The sequence below is a fragment of the Pogona vitticeps genome, chromosome 3 (assembly GCF_051106095.1).
Source record: "Pogona vitticeps strain Pit_001003342236 chromosome 3, PviZW2.1, whole genome shotgun sequence".
NCBI lineage: Eukaryota > Metazoa > Chordata > Lepidosauria > Squamata > Agamidae > Pogona > Pogona vitticeps.
Genome location: NC_135785.1, coordinates 93298369 through 93321336, shown reverse-complemented (window position 1 = coordinate 93321336; position 22968 = coordinate 93298369). Strand labels below are relative to the sequence as shown.

The following is a 22968-nucleotide window of genomic DNA, read 5'->3' as shown; positions in this document are numbered from 1 at the left end:
ATGCTGCAGGTCTCAGAAAGGCTTCCACGGAGGGGCAGTGACAAATCAAAACAAAACCACAGCCCTCTCCACCCTGAGAAGAGAGAGTGGGCGTAAGGGGGGGAGAGAGTCCTGCCCCTTCGCTTTACCGTCACTTTCCCGCGGCTATAAATGTCCGCAGCGAGGGTCACTTCAAAGAGGAGCTGATGAAAGGCCCTTGAGGGACCGGTGGGACTTCGAAGGGGGCGGGCGCCTCGGATCCAATCCCACCCAGCGGTTTTGCATAAATAAATAAATCATCACCGAGCGAGGGAGAGCCGCGGAGGTTGCTTAGGGAAGCCGAGCAGTCCGCTCCTCTGAGGCAGAAGGAGAGGCCGCGCGTGTGTGTGTATGTGTGTGTGTGGTGTGTGACAGAGAAGTCAGGAACAGCTAAAGCACAACTCTTCCAGTCAGTGGCGAATCCTCCTTCTGTAATGGGGACCTTCTTGTGCCATCTTTGGCTTACTTCGCTAAGGAACTGAACCTCTCACCAGCAAAGAAAGAGGGAGGAAAAGCAGCTGCAAACAAAACTGGACAATTAGAGAGAGAGAGAAATTAAAGAGATAATCCTCATCAGACTGCTTTGCCCCCCAAAAAACTTTCTGAAGTTTGATTTTTTTCCCCTCCCCCCCCCCGGCGGGGGGAAGTTCATTCCTTCCACCACATTTTGGTTCCATATGCATTTTTGATCCGCTTGTTTTTGTTACCTGTCCTTCCAGTTTTTTTCAGGGCATTGGAATTCCCTTGGACGGCGGTGCTTTTCTAGTGCGTTTTGGATCGTACTTCTGGGAGGACGACCATCGCTTTATTTATTCTCTATTTATTTATTTATTGCCTCTGAGGCTAGGGAAGGAATGGTGGTGGTGGTGGAGGAGGAGGCGGCGAAAGGCTGGAAAGGGGCTGCTCGTCATGGTGGTGCCCTGGAGAGTGGCTGCCTCACACATCCCAGGAGAGCAGACGGGGAAAGATGCTGTAAAGTCCCTCTTCTGCTGGGCTCTGGGCTGCCCGGAGTGTCTTTACTTTCTTTGGTGCTGAGCCTCTTGCTGTACTTCAGGACATCGGACCTGCAATCCAGGGTTTCCCATTTGGAGGCAGACCGATCCGCTCCGCTCCCTGCCTGCCTCTCTGCAGACCAAATGGAGACAGCTATTTTGGGAAGAGTTGACCAACTGCTCGCTGAGGTCGGTGCTGTTTCATTTCCACACGCACATGTTATAAACTCCATCTCCTTTTTCCTTCTTACAAAAGAGACGCTTCTTGGGGAATTTCTTGAGCACACGATATGCTGCCAGGCTGAGCATCTGTAGGGTTGCCAAATGCTGTGAAAGTCCTCCGATCCTGAGTTTCTCCAGGGCTTTTGCTTCTGTTTGACAGTTTATTCTGAGTTCTAGGAGCTTTCCTTAGCAGCCTTAAATTAGCCCAGCCCTTCCTTTCTTGCAGCAGAGGGGCAGGTAGGTTGACAGGTAGGTTGACGAGCAGACTAAATAGGCAGGTTACACAGAACTAACCTCATCTGTTGTTATAAATGCAGCTTGACCCTGTGCTATGGGTTCAGTGAGATTTTTACCCAAGCGAGCGTGCATAGGAAGGTAGCAAAGATGACACAGGATGACAGCAAGGTCTTATGCATCTTTACTTAAAAGTATTTCCGACTGGATTCAGTCAAACGTGCTTCCTTATAAATGAGTATGTGTTAGATGGCAACCTTATCTCTGCTAACTTGAAGCTTGTGGACTGACAAAGTTGGAAACAGTTAGAAGCAGCAGCATGTGGGGGTGGGATGATCTGAAGAGGCTGAAGCTCCCTTGAATAAGTTAGTCAGAGGACTGCTGGTCAGAGAAACAAAATGCAGACTCCGGAGTATGTGTGTCAGGTAAATGGGAAGGGGTGGGTAAGTGGAGGTTGTAGAGCAGCTTGATTCCCCCTTATTTGCTGGAAGTCTTTTCAAAAATTTAAACCCAGATTCCCTTTTTTCATAGATGTTAATGGGGGGGGGGAAGGGAGAGAAATATAATCATAAAAAAAAAAACCATAACCAACCCCCAGTGTTCTGGCAGTGCACTGCTAAGAATAAAAGTTTGTGCTGGGTGGGGAGAATAACAATGACATTAGAGAGCATCTGTTTACCAACTCTTGCAAAGGGGAGCTGCATAAATAGGTGCCGTTACTAGGAGTTGGCAAGACCACACACAGAGGGAAATAAGATCTGAAAGCCCAGAGACAGACTACGCCAGTCCAGTCACATGAGAATCTCTGCTACTCCATTTTCATGATGCCCACCTCTTATCACCATTCACTCTTCTGTCAGGTGTCATTAATGGTTACATAGCATCGTTTTAACCTCGTAGAGCATAGCCACATTTCACGCATGCCTAGCCTGAGCACTGATTCGCCCATCCCACCGTTTCCTGTTCCAACTGTCAGTGGTTGACTGGCCTATTAGGAAGTAACAGCCCAGCTTCCTGAGATAACTGAACAGGAGATGTCAGCCTTTGAATCTAGGATACATGGCTTTGCCATTGACCTGTAGCTGCTCCCCATGCTTTCCATGAATAATATTAGCGTAGCAGAAATATATTTTAGCCCCATAATCAGTCCGTAAACTTTTCTTCCACCTCAGAAATCCTACATTGAGGATCATGGTATATTAAAAGTTTTACAGAAGCCAGAAACAGAAGGCTGTTTAATCCCAATATAATGATGTGGCAGATATCCAGAGTGGTGTAGTGGACAGAGTGATAGACTAGGACTCGGGAGGCCTGGGTTCGAATCCCTGCTGAACCATGGAAGCTCACTGGGGCTGTAGAACTGACAAAACCATTTCTTCAATATCTCGGTTACCTTGAAAGCCCTATAAGGGTTACTATAAGTCAGTTTTGACTTGATGGCGCACAACAACAACTTTCCTAGCAACTAGCTTGTGAGTCTTAACCCTGTATTGTACAACAAATTTCAGGTAAACCCTAACTATTGTCAACCAACAGACTTGAGAAACAGGGAGGAGTAACAAGTTTTATTTGGGACACACTTTCATAGACCTTTGCTTATAGGCTAAGAGTAACCTGTAACATTCTCAAGGTCCTCATAGGAAATACTGCTCAACTCTGCATTTTATTTTTACTTATGGATTGCAGAGCTAGTTCATGATTTATTTAGTAGTCATATTTTACAGTGCAATTTTTGTACTTTTATATTTGACAGTAAGTTCCACTGAGATCATGTGGAGCTTGCTTTCAAGTAAAAGAATTTATTTATTTATTTATTTATTTATTTATTTATTTATTTATTTATTTATTTATTTATTTATTTACCGCCCATCTAGAATGTGTCTGCTGTGGGTGGTTCATATAAAGCATAAAAAAACACCCTAAAGTTAAAATCCAAATTAATCTCAGAGTCCAAGATGGAAGAAGAAAGACAGGGGGAAAAAGGAAAGAAATAGGCTAGGTGATGGCTGTAGAGAAGGCCATGGGACGTCATGTCTTCAGATTGGTCTCAGCGAGGGGGGGCAGGAGGATCTCTGCAGGTAAGTTGTTCCAGAGGCCATGATATTATTTGATTGGCTATTCCAGGTTCAGAACTATCATTATCTGGCCCTAGATAAAAATCCTCTTGCTGTTCTCCATGTTATAGCCTCTGGTATTTGTTTCCTGAAACTAAAAGATTCCTAGAATTGGACATTAGACTTGTAGAAAAATTAAAAAAAATTGGCAAGATCAGTACTCTCAAGAGAATAGCTCTAAAGCAATTGGTGCATTTGTTGCAGTTCACATTAATCAAATCATAGGCTGTGCCAATAGAAACCTTGTGGCGCAGTGGTTAAACTGCTGTACTGCAACCAAAACTATCCTTACGACCCAGGGTTCAATCCCAGGTAACCAGTTCAAGGTTTACTCAGCCTCCTATCCTTCTGAGGTTGGTAAAGTGAGTACCCAGCTCATGGGGAGGGGCAATGTGTAGCCTGCATAACTTGTAAAACTGCCCAGAGAGTGCTCGAAGCACTATGGGGCAGTATATAAGCAGCACGCTTTGCTTTATATAGTGGGTGGTGTTTTTTCCTCTCTCTTTCTTTCTCTTTCTCTTCCAAAAATGTCTATTTTAATGAATAGGAAATATTTTTATTATAAGAACACACCATCAGCACATTGGTTTGCAGGGTACCAACAGCAGTGCTGCTGTAAGCCCTGGAAATGTGAGGTACACTAGCATCAAAGGTGGATATACTGGTGCAAATGTTTTAAGATCTATGAATGCCGGCAGGAAAACCAGTTGCATAATTTATAATTTCATTGTGGAATGACACTGACAACCTTTTGAACTATTAAGAGTTATTAGATAAAATGTAATGGCTACACCATACATCAAGGAATTCTCTCACTGGCATGTGACACTTGCACGCTGATTGCTTTGTTCGGCCCACTCCATGACTTTAGCACTGGCTTAGCATTTAGGAAGCACTACCTCTAGGAAAAGAATTCTTACCACACCTCTTTCTGAAATTCATCCAGCATTGCATAAATCCCATGGCTAAAGACCCACGGAGCATCTTGTTTAGAATCCATACTTGGTACCAAAAAGAATTAGTGCACTGTTACAGGGTGGTCAGTGCAAGACAAAGAGGTTAATAACCTTCCACCACAGACTAGTCTGGCTAACAGAATATTATCTACACAGTGTCCAGTGATGGCTATCCAGGGTTTCAAGGAATGATCTTTTACAGCCTGATTTAGAGATCCCATAGGTTAGATCTGGACCGGCTTGTATGCCAGGATTGTAGCTCTTCTAGTCAGTTGTTGTCCTTCACCAGACTTTCTATCTTTATGTCATTATGTCTTTACGTATGTCTTCATTCATTGGTTTGTTCTATATACCACCCATTAGTGCAAGCACTATACTTTAGATGAGCTTACTTTCTTTACATCATTTGCTGAAATCAGATAAGCTCTGCCCATGTAGGTATTTGCACGTTGGGTCAGAACCATATAGTGGATCATAGAGAACTGTTGAAACTGGATCCTGGAAGGAATTAACCTGTAACAATACGAGGTGGGGGCAAGTAAATAGGATCAGATCCAAGTCCATGTACTCTGACCAGTGTACCAGTTCCAAAGGTGTCAGCTGGATAACCTTTGGTACTCACAAAGAGGAAGTGAAGCTGATAGATTTCCCTTGTTTGTTCTCATTCACTGATAACAGGGAAGGATAGTGGGGGATACCTATCCTTGTTGCAGTACATCTGGAAAAAAAAATCAGGATTGCAGTTGATCACAGGATGAAATTGAGTCAGCAAGTTTTAAAAAGAAACTTTGTTGTTGTTGTTGTTGTTGTTGTTGTTGTTGTTGTTGTTGTTGTTGTTGTGTTCCACCAAGTCATCTCTGACTTATGGCAACCCTGTCAACAAGTGACTATGGGAATATCCTATCATAAACAACCCTACTGAGCTCTTGCAAATTCAAGGCCGTGGCTTCCTTTACTGAGTCAAACCACTGTTTATTTGGTCTTCCTCTTTTCTTGCCTTTAATGCTTCTATGAATCTTTTAGTACACTATGATTCTTTTAGCATTCTTTTTCAACTGAACTGCAATTTTTTATATTAACAGTTTGTGATCATTACCACAATCCTCTCTTGATGTTGTTTTTGCAGAGAGAATACAGCTTCTCCATCTGCTCCTTGCAGTTATATAGTCTACAGTATTTGGTTTCCATGTTGGAGATCTACTGATATCCATGTGTACAATCATTTGGTTGATTGAAGCATGTATTTGTAATAAATAGATGGTTGGCATCACATAATTTTATGCCTCATTTATAACTTCTCTGCCAAATACCCCAACAACATTTGGTTCAGTCTTGTTCTCTGCTGTTATGTTCCAGTCATCTATGTTTGTCAGCACATATTGTTTCGGTCTGGACACTTACATAAAAGCTTTCAGTTTTTTGGAGTGCCTGCCTGCATAATATACCATATTTTTCTATGTAAAAAACAACACTTTTTCCTAAAATAATTGGAGGAAAAATTGAGGGTCGTTTTATACACAGAAGGCAGCAGCAGAAGGTAGAGATGGAGGCAAAGAAGCAGTCACGCTTGGCGGCCTCTCGCTGCTACCCATTAACTGCTGCCGCCACTGCTGGATCGCCTCCTCCAGTGATCGTCTCCTTCGGGCAGGGGACAACGCGACGATATGAGCTGGAAGTAAGCCCCAGCAGTCGCACGGGAGGAGGCAACTGGTGGCAGAGGAAGCAGCAGGAGGAGATGAAGGAGCAGCCACGCTGGGCCACCCCTCGCGACTACCCATTGACTGCTCCTCCACCTCCAGCAAGGGTAAAAATTAGGGGGTTGTCTTATACATGGGGGAGGGTCATATACATGGAAAAATACAATATATGTTGATAGGTTCTCCAATATGTTCGGTTGATATTATTTAGTCAGATCTCACACTGTAGCACCAAGCAGCTGGTGCTACACCTTGCCTCAGGATTACAGCTACATGGTGTCTACAGATGTTTTCATATACAGAATAGCAACCATGTAATTGTCTGACTGAAAACATCCTATCTCTGTCCGTTCTAGTTCACCTGTACCAAGTACTGCAATGTTTAAGCATTCCATTTCTTTATGGTTTGTGCAGTACTAATGAAAGCTAAGTTTAGTATCAACTGCCATTGTCCATGAGAGATCTATCAGTTTCACTGTCCTCTGTTGTTACTGCCCAGTGGCTGTCCTTCAGAAGTTACTCTGCCCCATTGGAGCTATCATTCTCTTCAGCTGATGTAACAAGTGTAAACTTGCCGCCCAGAGTGGCATTTGGTCTAGATGGGCGGGGTAGAAGTCGAATGAACGAACGAACGAACGAACGAACGAACGAACGAATAAGAGAGTCTAGCTTCATGATGTCATTGTTCTCAGCTTCTCTAATACACACAAACTTTTGCACCATGTTAATATTTGTATCCAAAAGAAGAAATGTGATATTAAAATGTGTAGATTTTAATTGTTGTTTTTAAAAATCCGTTTTGTGCACAATATATTGTTAGCTGCCCTGAGTAGATTCCTGTCTAGAAGGATGGGATAAAAATCTAATAATAAATAAATAAAATAAATTAAGCTGTCGTAACGTGGTGGCACTGTGGGCTAAACCGCAGAAGCCTGTGCTGCAGGGTCAGAAGACCAGCAGTTGTAAGTTCGAATCCACGCGACGGAATGAGCACCCGTCGCCTCTCCCAGCTCCCACCAACCTAGCAGTTCAAAAGCATGCAAATGCGAGTAGATAAATAGGGACCACCTCGGTGGGAAGGTAAACAGCGTTCCGTGTCTAAATCACACTGGCCATGTGACCACGGAAGATTTTCTTCGGACAAATGCTGGCTCTATGGCTTGAAGAGCGGGATGAGCGCCGCCCCCTAGAGTCGGACACGACTGGACAAAAATTGTCAAGGGGAACCTTTACCTTTACCTAATAGACTACCTCATCTGGGGTCCTGCATCCATTTCTGACAGAAGGCTGTATAAAGGATGTAGAGAAATTGAGACAGGTTCAGAAAACAGGTAATGAAGGTGGTCAGGACTATAGAAAATAGGTCTTGCATGGATAGAGTGGGGAAAAAACCCTTTAATTGGGCCTCAACTCTGCTGTCTCAGAGGAAAGAACTGAATCTAATGACCTCAAACAAACTGCAGGAGGGGAGAAATTTGCTGAACATTAGGAGATCTGTTAATAATAAAAGCAGTTTGATAATGGCATCTGTTCCCTAAGGAGGTAGGTAGGCTTAAGCAAAGGCTAGACAACTCTCTAGCTTCGGGTTGGCCATTCCAATTTTATGGTTTCATGGTTGCCTCTTTACATGGAGATTCCCATTTGTATGTGATGCTTAATGCTGGATGTTCTCCATGGATAAGTCTAACTCTAATCCTTTTTAAAAAGTCATGCAAAACTCACATTCTATACTAATGAATTCCATAAATTAGTTACCTGTTCCAGAATGAATAACTCACTCGCCATTCTGTCAAGACTTCTGTTTCTTAAAGTCAGGCAGCTTGACTGCAAGAAGGAACAAAAGGGAATGAAATATGGGTTAAAATGGAAGAAGATAACCTTTGATCATGCTGGCTGGTGCATTCTGGGGGTTGTCATCCAAAATAGTAACTGCTGGAAGTTCTGTCTTCGTATTCTTTCTTAAGACATTGAAATACTGTATTTTTCTGTATATAAAATGACACTTTCCCCTAAAATCATTAGAGGAAAAATCGAGGGTTGTTTTGTACACAGAAGGAAACGGAGACGGAGGCAAAGGAGCAGCTGTGCTCGGCCACCTCTCGCGGCTGCCCATTGACTGCTTCTCCGGCAAGGGGCAAAATTAGGGGGTTGTTGTATACATTGGGGGGGGTGTCGTATACACGGAAAAATACGGTAATAGTTCTGCTGTTAATAGCCATATCTCAACATCCAGAGAACAATAAATGAAATGAAATGTTGCCTCTCCACTAGCAATTGTTATTTCCTGTGCTCTAAAAACAGCTCTGTCCGTCCTTAATGAATGTCATGTCTCTGAGAAGAACAAACAGATGCCAATTTTTTTTTTTTAAGTACCGAGAGTGAGAGAAGTCGGGTAAAACACTCAAGGAAAAGTCAGAAGCCTAGAATGGATAGACTAACAGTGCTCCAAAATGTGGATATTATAGTTCATTGAGAAGCGGTGTCTGAACCTAGTCTAAATGCACAGTGGAATGAGGGGATAGAGGTGTCAGGATAGACTGGACTACACCACTTACCACACAGGGGAATGCTCATTTTGAATGCAAACTTGTCTGTCAAAAAGCCCTTCCTGTGTAAGTAGGGAGTTAACACAGCAGGAGGGACCTTGGCTAGAACCATTCTAGTAGATATGTTTTCTTTTCTTTTCTTCTTTGTGCAAAGCACCCTCCTGGGAGAGAGTGGCTTTTATAATGGAGAGGTATGATGCTTTCCTGAGACCTTCTGGGCCTCAGTCATTGCTGACCTCCTTGCTCAGTACTCAGGACGCATCCCTCATGTTGCGGAGAAGGAATCTCACAATGTTCAGGTATTCCTCTTTGACAAGACAGTCAAGATCTCACAAGATATGGAGACACTTGTTGAGGTGGTGGAGCCATTGCAGATGGCCCTGTTTTGATTTGGGGACTGCTGTCTGGTTTTTATAAATCATATCTCTTCACTCTTTGGGCGCAGGAGTAAGAGGGCCACATTGTGAACATACCGAAGCATTCACGATACCCGGGCAAGGGCAAGATTTGCATTGTGGTAAAAAAAAAAGAAAAATAAACACAACTCATTTTAGGAATTTTGTTACATACTACTGCTGTGTCAGACTGATCAAATGAATGGGCAGGAACAAAGCTAGGAAAGTTATTTTTTAATGGCAACACAGGGCACAACTCACTGTAAAGCCCCTCCCTCCCAAAGGAAGTTTTTACTGTCAACATTACAAAGATTTTTTTAGTTCACTTGATATGTTATTCAGTTGCGTTACTGGTTGTCTTTCCATTTCTTTTTTAATCCCTTAAAATTTCAGCTTAAAAAAAGAGATCCCCATGTCTCCAGAAACTCAAAGCCAGTTTCTCTACTATATCAGATGGAAGGAAGATGTAAGAATTGCCAGATTGCTCATTGGTTTAGGCATCTGGATGTGGAGCAAGAAGTTGGGAGTTCAATTCCCCACTGAGCCTCCTTGAGAGGGGCTGGACTTGATGATCCATAGGGTCCCTTTCATCTTTGCAGTTGTAGGAAGAAGACAGTGATGGTGGTGATGATGATTATTATGATTAAAAGGCAGAAATCAGGGATGTGGTAATGATGGCTGAAAGGTTATGAGATTTGTTATTCATAAAGTATTCAATGGTTCCCAGCCTTGGGTAAACCCAGGAGTTCTTGGACTGCAGCTGCCAGAAACCTTGGCTACTAATACTGGTGGTGAAGGCTTCTGGGAATTACAGTCCACGAACACCTAGGTTATCCAAGTTTGGGAATCACTGACGTATGTGTATAGGCTCTGTATCTTTGTAGTGGCACTGCAATTCTTGGACTTCTGTGTTTGCCTATTCTTTTCAAGAAGGTACTGTCTCCTAGACATTTTATATCCTCTACCAGTGGACACATCTGTGCGTACCATGCTGCCTGCCCAGCAGCACCTCTTATGCAAGTCTCCTGCCCTCGGGTATAGATAAAGGATGCTGTCCCATCAACGGTGCCAAAACAAGATTCAGCTGCCAATTTGGTCAACATACGAAGTAGAGGTAGATGGAGCCTATGTTCTCTTTCACTTCAGTCAGCAAAATGTCTTGGGCCAGCCCTGAGAAACTGTATATACCTTAAATTAGTGGATTTCAAACATTTTGTTTTCCTTTCAATCAATTAACTGTCATGTACTTGTTACCTGTATGTTTCAGTGGATCCTGGGTGGTATTCTAAGGGTCATCCTCAGTACACTTGGGGTGCTGTTTTCAGGCCAACTGGCAGCACATTCTGAACTATGCCCTTCATTTCCTTTCTTCTGTGCATAGCAGACAAAAACAGCTAACAGCAGGCAGTCTTGTTTTGTATGCCATCATTGATCTTCTCAGTGAGGGGCCCGATTATAAACTCTCGAGGAGCATCAGGGTTCCTTGGTCCTTGGTTTGAAAACCAGTGTCCCGAGTTAATGGAAACAGTCTGTTTTATTTGTCTGACGCAGACACAGTTGCAGTTTGTTCACTGGAGTTACCAGAGTAGGTGAGAGCAGAAGGATTCACAATAAAGGAACCTTTCTACATTGTTCTCCATGAGTGTCCAAGGAAAGGTTGACAGGCAATATAAAGGTATGAAGCAAGGGAGGAAATAGTGAGGTAAGCCGAAGAGGAAAATAAACATAGATTAATCTGGTAAGAGACTAGGAGAGGAATGGAGAAGGCATGCATAAGAGACAATAATCGAGAATGACAGGAAAGATGGACAGCAGAATGGAACTGGGAAAGAACCGAAAAGAATAGTTTACATCCCAAGTTGAGTATTAAGTCCCTTCCCTCTTCCAGGTTGTCAGTACTTCTACCACCACATTCTTCTGAACATGCTACAGTGGCTCCTGATACTCTTACCATAATGAGTTTTACAGCTGCAAGGTTCACATCATTCAGCAACAACATAGGATAAAACACTGTGTGGTTTTAAGGGGGAGGAAAAGAAGTAAACGCATCAAATTAATGAAGCAGCTCAGATTCAGCTTTTTCTCTGCTTTTCTATCTTACCTTTCTCTCTTCATGTTAGAAGTGTCGGTCTTTTTAGATATTCTAGGCACAGTCCAAACCAGTGGCAATACTAGAAGGTAAAGTGAGGGAACAGAAGGAGCAGTGTATATTTCTAGGTGGGTGAGCTGAACAGTAATGTTAAGGTCTCTGAAGGAAAAATAGCAGTACATTTCATGGTAAAGCTGCCATATTAAACACATTTTACCTGGATAAAGTCATATTGATTCATTCAGGTCCTTTCCCCCCGTATACTGTATATAGCATGTGTTAACCAAATTGAGGTAAGAGTAGTAGAGTAGTTACACAAATTCCCACAATGTATAAATTAGACAGATAGAACATTTTCTTCATACAACAGTTCCCCTTTGAGCCATTGCCAACAGAATTCTCAGAGTGTAAGGGAAATGAGAGCAGCCTCAGATTCCTGGGCATTGCACATCTATGTTTTGTAAAAATAGCAGTTTAAAGATCCAGAGTATGAAGCTTGGGGAAATGAGTATATTTAATGCAATACATTGCCTTTATAATATGGAATACAGGGGATATAAGATGCTGAATGCAGTGGGGTTAATTGACAAGTAAACAGTCCAAGGCTTGCTTTGTAAAGACCTCTTCCACTTTCCTTAATGTTCTGAGTGTCTTTTTAAGACTCTGGGAAGTCTGATGACTGTCAAATCATTATGAAATTTGCCTTTCTGCTTTTAGATTGGTAAATTTGCTTATCATTCAATCAGCTAAGTGAATGCAAAGATGATTATGAAGTGTCCCCTCCTATGCACACTTCATGGGAGGGAAGTATATGTTAGTACAGTGCCAGGAAATAGATAAATGTACTCATCTACACAATACACCATGGAACAGAAACTGAAATAGTTTGTATTTTAAACCTCTTTCCTAATTAGAATCCACAGCTACAGGAGCAAGAGGAACCAGTCCATCTTCACATAATTTTATTTATTTATTTATTTATTTGATTTATATCCCGCCCATCTGGTATATTTATACCACTCTGAGCGGCTAACAACAAAAAATGTTTTGGTTTAAGTATGTTCAGTTATTTTCATATCACTCCTGAATTAATTCACCCATATGTACAGTAATATGTATAGGACTGCAGACCAAGTGCATTCCAGAATTTCTGTTCCTTCCAAATATAAACTCCTGTAACATCCATACTTTTCTGGCATTCCCTTTGGATATTTCTTACAAGTATTGTTAGGAATTAGCCCATGTAAATTCTCTTTCCATAGTGATTTGATTATGGTATTCCTATGACAGGGAACAAACATCAGTTTTGAAATTTGGAGAGAATTATGGGCTTATGCATAATTTATTGATATACGTATATAGTATTTTGCCTAGACAGCATAGGCAAGGCTGCTTGAATCATCATTGTCCAAAATCACTATAGTGTTTAGAGAATCTAGTTCCACAGCACAAGCCACGCGTAAACAAAGTTCACAGGAAAAGAACATATTTTGAGTGGAGACAAAATGTTGTGCAGGCACAGAGTTGGATGCCAGCATAGAGGATACAAGTCATCATTGCAAGCTTCTTCCCCTTGTTCTCTTGCCTCCAGAAAGTTAGCCTGCCTTTGGCTCAGTGAACCTTCCTTTTGGGCATATACAGCAGGTGTTCAAAGGTCTCTCAGCCTGAGGATAAGGCCGGCTACCTCCTTCTGAGATCTGGAAGAGCCTGTGTTTTGTATCTCTCCAATTCAGTAGATATTAACTTGTTTGGAGTCACACACCCCTGTTAGTATCTGAAAGGAGGTAGAAAAATACAGGTAGACACAGACACATGCATACACACAAAAACGGTGCCCTGTGTATGAACCTGCTGAAGCCCATTGATGGACCTGCTTACCCTCTACAGACTCCCTGCTCTACTGTAGCTGATCCTGTTAGGAATTTCTCCAGTGGAATACTGTTTCCGTGTTAATTGATAATGCTGTCATCCTGACAATACTTTTGTATTATTTAGAAAGACTAAGGGGTTATATATAACATTGCAATATACAAATCCAGTCTTGTTCTGGCTACACATCATGCCTAAGGTCAATTAAGCCACCTGTCCAAAACCCCTAAAGTACAGAGAAGAAACATACAATATTTGGCGGGCAGGGAAAACATTTTGTGGAGGCTGCTCTCTCAATGACAACCTTGGGACACAGTGTTGTAGAAGACCTTTCTTCTTGGGTGGGGCTGCAGCGGACAGAGTAAAAATGGATGTTTTGAATTCTCTCCCCTTGTTCTTTTGTGTCCAAGAAGAGGGTAGCTTTTTCCTAGGTCACTGAGCCTGAAGGGCAGAATCTCCAGGTAGGCCATCAACACCTGTCATAATGCCTATGAGGATGCAGTCATGGGAATGCTTAGAAGATGGCCATGCTTGCAAAATAAAGCAGCAAGCAATACCCAGCCCAGATTGCTGCTGCCAAGATTGAGTCTGTCATCAACATTTCTTCTTCTTCTCACTGTTAAGGGCTTCCCCAATCCATTTCAAGGTTCCAAAAAGCTTCCTCAGTGCAAAAGGGAGCCCCAGGTAGCCTTGGAACCTAACATAAAAGGGATAAGAAACTTTTAAATGCTATAAATTAAATGTTTCTGGCACCCTATCTGGATTACGCTGGCACAAAATTATGCAACAGGATTTTACCAAAAGAAGGAGGAATTTTGAATGGGAAACATAGTTTGGTTATATGCAAATTTACATATGAATTGGGAGTTCCAGTAGTTTCCATTTCAAGGACTTGAGCCTTAATTTTCCCCATCCCATTCTTCCTTACAATTGATTCAGATACAGAAATAGGCAAGATTAGAAGGTGATGACACATTATCTCTTGAAAGACACTTTAAAAGAAAAAGCTTCTATATTTGCACAATCAACATGGAAATAAATCCTTTGCTTATCTCTTAAAGATTTACCACCAAACAAAACCAAGCTAATTGTAACTTAAAGGACCTGTGACTGGGGGGTGGGCGGGGAAAGTCAATTAAAACTTACAAAAGTTTGATTTCTATATATAAACCTGGCATTCTCTCTTTTTCTCTGTTGACATATTCACCAGTGCATCCAATCACAATGCAATGATCTGCCACTCTTACTATGCTTCCAGGTAGGCTATTTGCATAAAGTTCTGTGTGTATGTTGAGCAGAATACGGCTTCCATCTGTTGATGATGGATTTGGACTCCTAGCTCCTGAAGAGAAGCTGAACTGGAAGATGCTTTTGTAGTGATAAACTGATGCACTTCAAAATACATACAGTATGTAATTTTGACCTGTGGGGCAGTCAGGTGCATCAAGCAGAACGTGGAAAAATTCACACGGATAAAAAAACCCAAAATGTTTTATTTTATAAGTGCAACAACAGCTTCACATTTTCCAGAGCTATCCATAGATTGATGCCAATCCAGGTCATCAAACAAATCCTGCTCAAGGCATTACCTTGTAGTCCACCCAGACAGTGGACTACAATCAGCAATACAGCAGTGCTGATTAAAGGGGTAGGAGTTATAGTTCAACATGGGGGGGGGCACCAGTTTGGGAAAGACTTCGCTAGTGAAACCTTCTTTAAGAAGAAATTTTTGAAGTGTTTAGGGGGTGAATTTGAGACTTCTCCCCCAACAGCATCCTGTCCACTCTTCTCAGTTACAGTGCATGGTTTGTCATTACTGACCACCTCCCATGGAGGACTTCAAATGGAATCATTGCGTCCAAATGTCCTCTCCCAAAGGGTCTGTTCCCTATGTATAACAATGAGGGGGAAGCAACGGGTCAGTGTTCTTTGGCGCTTTCTGCCAATCAGGAATGCATGCAGAATACATTCCTGACAAATGTGTTTGCGGACTAAGAATGATGTGTAGAAGGTACTGAGGCAACTCTGGCTTCAAGGCAAAATTCTTCAGCATTTATGGGGGCGTTTTAAAAACAAATAAACCAAGTCTCTGGCATTTAGGAACTAGGGAAAGCTTTCAAAGAGAAAGGGCAACTTTTTCTCACAGTACATCAGAATTGCCTGTAACGTCCCACTGTATCACAAGGTGAGGGAGAAAGATGAAAATATCTGAAAGTCAACAGTTATCACAAAACATCTGTGCAATATTTGGATAAAGGCAACTTGGGCTTGTACCAGGTATCCCAAAATCCATTTGTTATTTTCTAGTGTTGTTCAAGTATAAAGCATAGCAGAGGAATTATAGAATATTGTTCTGAGCCAGGAAAAAAGCCTAACGCTGATATGGAGATCTGCTCCATATCACTAAGATGAGTTTATTGTCATACAAAATAGAAAAGATAGCCATCTTAGTTGAAGACTTGGGTTCTTGTATTCTAGCTTCTTGTGGAATGAAGTTCCATGTCCTTGGACCAACCATCAAAAAGGCCTTCTCTTGCGTCTTCACCAGATGTGCTGGGGAAAGGGGAAGGACTTCCCCTGAAGATCTTAAAGCTCATGGAAGCTCATATGGGGATATACAGTCCTTCAGTTGATAATGTAGGGTTTTATAAATCATAACCAGTGTTTTGAATTGAGCCTGAACATATCAATTATGTGGACAGGAGAAAGTTAATATGATGGTGTGATGTAGTAGACAGAGTGATGGGTATGGGTTCAGGAAACCAGGTTTTTAATCTCTGCTCAGCCTTGGGAATTTACGGAATATGGGGTTGACACAGATAGAACCACTCCTTAAATGTATCACTTACCTTGTAAGCCCTATTAAGGTCGCTATAAGTAGGTTCTGACTTGACAGCACATAACACACAAATATGATATTTGGCATATGGATTTGAAATTAAACTTATTCAGTTGAGAAAACGTGTGCTCAAAACATTCTGTTGTCCATGTTAAATGAACTTAATGCACAGAAATTTTAATTCGTCGTCCCAGGCAGTGCTTGTGCAACAAAGCAGTCCCTTCTTTTTGCCCTGAAAGCTTTGGCCTTAGACATGCCATTGAGAAAGTGCATGTGCTAGGCAGTGTGAAAGAAAACCAAACTAATCCCATTCAGAAGTTTGTTGAGTATTTTGTCTTTCCTATCCACTGATGTGCAAATATACAGATGCAGAGCAGTTTTAAAACAAAACAAAATTCCTCCTATGGGTGCCAATAAGCTGGAATGGATGGGGACATTATCAAGGTGCCATGTCACTCTTTAAGTGCTTGTGCAAGCAACACCATCATGACCTGAAATCAATGTAGCCTCGTTGTAGATCTAGCGACTTGTTATGGGCACTGTCTTCTTGGGAGAATGCACAGTTAGTCTGCAGTGTGTGTGTGGCATTGCTACCGCAAAACCAATATAGATAAAATCACATGCAGATTAATGTCTGGTGTAGATCTAACTTTGATGGTTTGCATGGTAGTAACTCAATGGAATACAGTATAGTTCTGAATAGACAGATTTATGATCACACTGTAACCATCTTGAGACAGTTATGAGTCCTTATGCAGCAATTAATTATTCTGCAATTGTCTTCTGATCAGGTTAGATCAGAAGCTATATATTTCTATTGTTTTCTGGGACAGAATGGAAAAGGACAAATGTACTGTTTTGATAAGAACCATTATATGTTATATTTCTGAGAACTCTGGTATTCCTTATGGAAGATTACCAGCACTAATTGGTCACATCTATAAACTGAAAACAATGACACATTTTGATATGTTCTCTTCATTTTGACTGACTTGCCATAGTCCAATACTACAAGCAATACTCCAAACACAAAACTTAGAGCATTGGCTGTCACTTGTTAAGCGATGAGTTGGCACAAAGACCTTCAGACCATTCAAATCATGCCACATGGCCTCATCCCTGGACTTTCCAGAAAGAGTGACAGACAGTACCCAATTGGTTCATAATGGAGCAGTCTTTGTGAGATGGCAAATGCCTGCTGTAAGATGTTAAAATTAAGACCTGGGAATATAAAAGGAGGCAATTAGGTTTTTAAAGACCAGGTTACATATCAAACTGAAGGATACACATCCTATTTATGGCCCTGGCTGAAATGTTATACACAAGGACAAGAAGATCCAAGACAGAATTAGAATCTGTCATTGCTGATAGTCTTGAGGTAAACATTCAGTCAAGGATGGAGACTGGAACATTCCTAGAAGAGGTGTATTTGGATCTGACAATAAAGTACATACACATGTGATGACATTGTATTTACAAGCAACACCAGGATTTCAACCAGGTTTTTTTTATGGATTGAGGCTGAGATCCACAATAGCATGAACAGCTTGTGACTTCAGGGGGAGAGCTCCCCAGTTTGGGAGTGAGGTGTCCAGGTGCTGCTCTTCTGGCCTAGCAAACTTACCCTGAATGGCTTGCTCATTTAATAGATCCTCAAGGCATAGAATGGAACAGGAATATGGGCAGGAGGTACGACTCCCTAGTAGAAGCCAAACTGTCCTCTTGCCTAATGTGCTGAGCAGTACTAGCCTGCGGTTTAGGCTTCAGTCCAGTTCCAGTTATCAGCCATCAACTCATACAACTGTGGATAGTCCCTGATAAACCTACTAGATTGTACATTTGGATTGTGAAGGACAACAGAAAAAGACTCCAATGATATATTTAACATTTCAAGTGAAACAGTATACATGTATACAGTATACATTAAAATCTTGAATTGCCTTTAAATTAAAAAATGAAACCTTTCAATCCTTTTAATTCAATGTGATTGTCACTCATAAATCCCACTATTTCAGAAAGATCTGAGTGCTGCTGTAAGTGTGCTTCAGACTGCAAATCCTAGACATGTGTATTGAAAAGAAATCACTTCTGAGTGCAAATAATCATACATACAATTGTACTTCAGAATCTTTCATGAATGATCTCCTTTATGAGTTCTTTAAATCTGAAGTTGTGTGTGTGTGTGTGTGTGTGTGTGTGTGTGTGTGTGTGTGTGTGTGTGTGTGTGTGTGTGTGTGTGTGTGTTGTCCCCTGTTGAGGAAGGAAGTTGCTGGACTTCATGCTTCAGAAATTAAGGTCACATAGACTGGGTGAGTCTTAGAAATAGATTGGGAAGGCTAAAGATAGTTTCCTATTTCTGAGCATCTTGGCTCGTCTTATCAGGAATGTGGATAAGAGAAGGTGACTATGATTCTTGGCAGATGGATTTGAAGCTAGGCTCCATACTAAGTGAAAAGAAGGGTGCTCCGAACATACCATTGCTTACGACAAATGAACTTAATGCATTGAAATCTTTAGTTGCAGTTCTTCTGTAGCAAAATAATACCTCTCCCCTTGTCCTGAAAACTTTTGACTTAAACAAGACATTGGGAAGCTAAATTGGTTAAGCAGACTAAAAGACAACTTAAACTCGCAAGTTTGTTTTAAGGATGTGTAATGCACACATAACAGAGCATTTTGAATATTGTGACTCTGAAAATTTTAACAACAAAGGTAAAAATATAAATATCCATAGAAATTAAGTTTGGGAGCCCATTCATTACATGAGGGTTGTGCTAAATCACTGTTAGGAATCTGAGAACTGGAGAGAGGATTCATGTGAATTAATTGGGTTTTGTTTGGTTTTTAAAGTCACTTTTTGTTGACAGTGGTGAATGTGAGATCCATAGGACTGGAGTGGAAGTCTTAAAAAGCAGCATAGAACAGGATTTCCAGAAGAAAAGTACGCAGATTTATCATTGAGGGTTGGAGATGTCGGTTGCTAAAAGAGTAGGGTGACCATGCATCCTATTTAAGCAAGGAAATGTTGAAGCGTTCTCAGAAGACTGTCCCAAATTTGAAGGTATCATTTATTTGAAGGACATTTTAGTCCATGTCCAGAATCATTAAGAATGCAGGAGCTCTGAAGTTCCTTGTCAGCAGTTAGAGTCTGGATAACAGATTGAACAGGCAGACAGGTCAACTGCTTGCTATAGAGTCTCACCCCATGTTAGGATGACACATATGAAGCAGTGCTCTAGGAAAGCAGTATTATCCATTGAGCTTATAGAATCTTTTGCTATTCATCACATGATTTGGTGCCCTCCCATCATACTTTGAGTTTTCTTACTCCTACTTTTCATGCCTGGAGATCAGGGAGCAAGCCAGGTAGTGGGATGAGGTCAAAGATCTAAAACCCCATAGCATCCAAAGAAAGAGAGTGATTGGGAGAGCACCTCTCAACATTAGAAGCTACTTGGGATTGTGCTGTCTGGACACGAAGGAGTTTCTTTTGGGGATCCCCATGCTAGCTGGGCGGATTTGTTCCAAAGCCTCCATAATTTTATCTGCTGCTATAGATCTCCTAATGGGAAATCCCCCTTTTATCCAGTAATAGCAGATACATAAGAGGTCATGTTTAGAAATTCTGTCAGATATGCTCTGCTTTCCTTTCAGTCAAACAAATATTGAGATTAATATTGAAAGCAAGTTGTTTTCCTTTGTCTCAGAGTACATATTTCAGGCGGAATTCTTTTCAAAAGCCATTTTCTAATATTCATTAGTCATAGGCTTCACCAGAACATGGAAAGTTAACTTATGGAAAATAATTAGTCATGGTCATGGTTCCAAAGCTATTATTAGTTGCTAGTATAGAACATTTTTAATAACTCTCTTCTTCTTTAAAAGAAACCCTAAAAACTTACATTTTAGTCACATTTTTATTTCCTTCAAATGCTACCAACTACTGGTCTGTTGTACAAAGCATTCACCTTTCCAGTCTATCTTAGTGTTGCCTCAAAACCCACAACAGAGTACAAGTAAGAAGCACAAGCCAGCACTTGAACCATCTCATATTCATCTGTTCCCATTTATAACGAGGACACTACATCCATGACTATCAAGATAACTAAACAGTTACTTTCCCACAATAACAGGAGGCAAACTATCGCAATTAAGGCTTTCCTTATTGGGTAAAGGAGACAATAACAATAACAAATTTCTTTCTATCTCTGGATTTCCCTATTACTAATGTAGATTTTCCCCTCCCTCTCATTCATTTTCTAGAGGTTACACCTCAACTTGCCAAGACATCGGGAATCTAGAGATATCCATCAGCGATGCAACTGCCCAGCAGGTAAGGCTCACAAAATGATGATAGTTATGATAATTAACGTTTATTATATAGATAAGCAGCATGATTTGAGTCTTTGAAGGATGGCTTAGCAAGAGGAGGGGAACCTTTATCAACATTCTCTTGGATTCGCTGAAGCATTTAGATTCACTTACGGTTATGCAACAACCTTCCTTTCTTGTTTAGGGGAACATTTGCTGTCAATTGATTTTCTCTGAGTGTGATTGAACCTCTCCTAAGCATCACATATTTCATTCTTTTCACCTTTAATTTCTTTATTTGTATTGTTAAATGTATTACAGTACTTGTATACTTATTTACAAATAGTGACACCATACTATAATATGAAAAAGAGAACCAATAGCTTTGGACTAGACTAGTAAGTGCTCACAAGGACTAGGGAGTCTTTTAGATCAGGGGTTCCCTAACCCCTAGTCCATGGACCGGTCTAGCATACGAAACTGTACTGTATTTTACAACATATTTTAAAATATGAAAGTAATGTTATATAAAATTGTCTGTGCTCCTATTAGGTTCTAAGCCGCTGCTGATCTAACAGGAGGTGGAGCTTCAATTACAGCTCACCTTCTGCTCCTACTCACCATTTTCTTTAAGAGCTTGATTCAAAGCTATCCTCCAACAATCTACTGCATAACAAGTATCCCCCCCCCCCCGGTCCTTGGGAAAATGTCTTCAACTAAACCAGTCCCTGGTGGCAAAAAAGGACTGCTTTAGGTAGCAACACATAGAGGACAATTGCTCCTTGTAGTGTGAATATTTTAATAATTTATGTTGCAATTAGAGTGCCTACTTGGAGCATGGAAGCAGCTTTGGATCGAAGTGCTGTATGTCCTTGGCACCTAAGCATAGCTTTAGAAGAGGTGGGCAATTAAGAGTAAAGGGCTACACTGAAGGGCTGTGAAATCCTTTTTGGGGCTGCGCTGGAGAGTGGAGCTGACAGTGGGTGGGATTGTGGAGGGAGCAGCAATAGACACATATTTTCCCCTCACACATATTCCTAGACGGAAGGGGTTCCTCACTCCACACACATTTCCCACCCCACACAGACATGGACATCTATCTTCCCCTTATAATGAACTACATCTTTCCCTGCCCCACAGACCTAGACACACAGACCATGTCTCCCTTCTTCTCTGTCACATATATTCTTCTCTTTCTCCACTCTCTAGTCACTCTCCATGCCCATGAAAATCTCTCCACATGGTAGGAAACGTTCTTGCCTGTGAATGGTGTGTATGAGACATCTATGAGGCCATGATTCTTTTGATTATGATGGCAACACTATCTGGGTACCCACATTTCATGTGCAGCTTAGTAGCTGCAGGTTACCCCATGTGATTTATTTATTTACTGCATTTATTGTTGCTATGAGGACCCCCCATCCTTTAAACCTGATCAATAATTTTTTAAATATTGTAAGTAAACTTTCTTTAAAAACACAATGTCCCAGGTGTTAAAGGCAGTAATTAAAACATTCATCATTTAACCATTCCTGCTTTTGATAGTGGTAATAATGGCAATAATATCCTGTAGATAGTTGCTGAAATCCAGTAGTAACTCTCAACTGCAGTAGGCCCACTGAGTCAGATCCCTACTCATTAAATGGGCCTACTCTATCATTTCCTTCATAATAGGAAAGGTGTGGTTACCTAACAGGTAAAGGTTCCCCTTGACATTTAGCCCAGCCATGTCCAACTCTAGGGCATGGTGCTCATCCCCGTTTCCAAGCCATAGAGCCAGTGTTTGTCCTAAGACAGTTTCCATGGTCACGTGGCCAGCGCGACTAGACATGGAACACTGTTACCTTCCCACTGAGGTGGTATCTATTCATCTACTTGCATTTACATGCTTTCAAACTGCTAGGTTGGCAGGAGCTGGACAAGTGACAGGGGCTCACTCCGTCACGTGGATTTGATCTTATGACTGCTGGTCTTCTGACCCTGCAGCACAGAGGCTTCTGGGGTTTAACCCACAGTGCCACCACATCCCTACGGTTACCTAATTTAGAGTAAATATATTTTTGTACACCACTCCAGGTACAACTATAGAAACACTATTTAAATATTTTAAGTTAAAAACATGCATTTGTACACTGAATTTCCCAAATGTGGAATCCTGCAGTGGATCAGATGGATCATGAAGAGAGAACTGTTGGCTGAGACAGTTCTTTGTACATCTGGCAAATATGGAAAATTGTTGACTTATACTAAGGAATTTGTACAGTTGCATGATGGACTTCACCAAAATTTGACTAAAATAGGATGAGCAACACACAGTCCATGGGCTGCATATGCCTTTTTGCTTTATGTGGTCTTCAAGAGTCTTCTGTTACTGCTACTCAACCCATTCCCACTCATTTACAATATTGTCCTCACATAGACCTTCCAACAGTACATACCATAAAAAAGAAAATCTAAATTGAAGACTAAGACAAGCATAATACCAGCACAGAAGAAATAAGTCAGGAAACCTATCCTGAAATGCTGTCCAAAAGTAAACAAAGATGAGCCCTGATGAAGATCTGGAGAAGGAATTCTAGTAGTAAGCCTTCCTTTTAGCAACCAGACAGCGCCCTTGTAACAGCTGCACTGGCACACCTGCCCATCCTAAGAGAGTTTATTTATCCAATTATACATCCTTGACAAG

General features: G+C 41.3%; 1 long non-coding RNA gene across 1 annotated transcript; it reads left to right on the top strand.

Annotated features, from left to right (window-relative positions):
• Window positions 1–322: 322 nt before the first annotated feature.
• On the top strand, window positions 323–22734 carry LOC144588305 (uncharacterized). Its single transcript, XR_013543807.1, has 2 exons — window positions 323–1199; window positions 20235–22734. It is a non-coding gene; the product is annotated as an uncharacterized LOC144588305 (long non-coding RNA).
• Window positions 22735–22968: the final 234 nt, after the last annotated feature.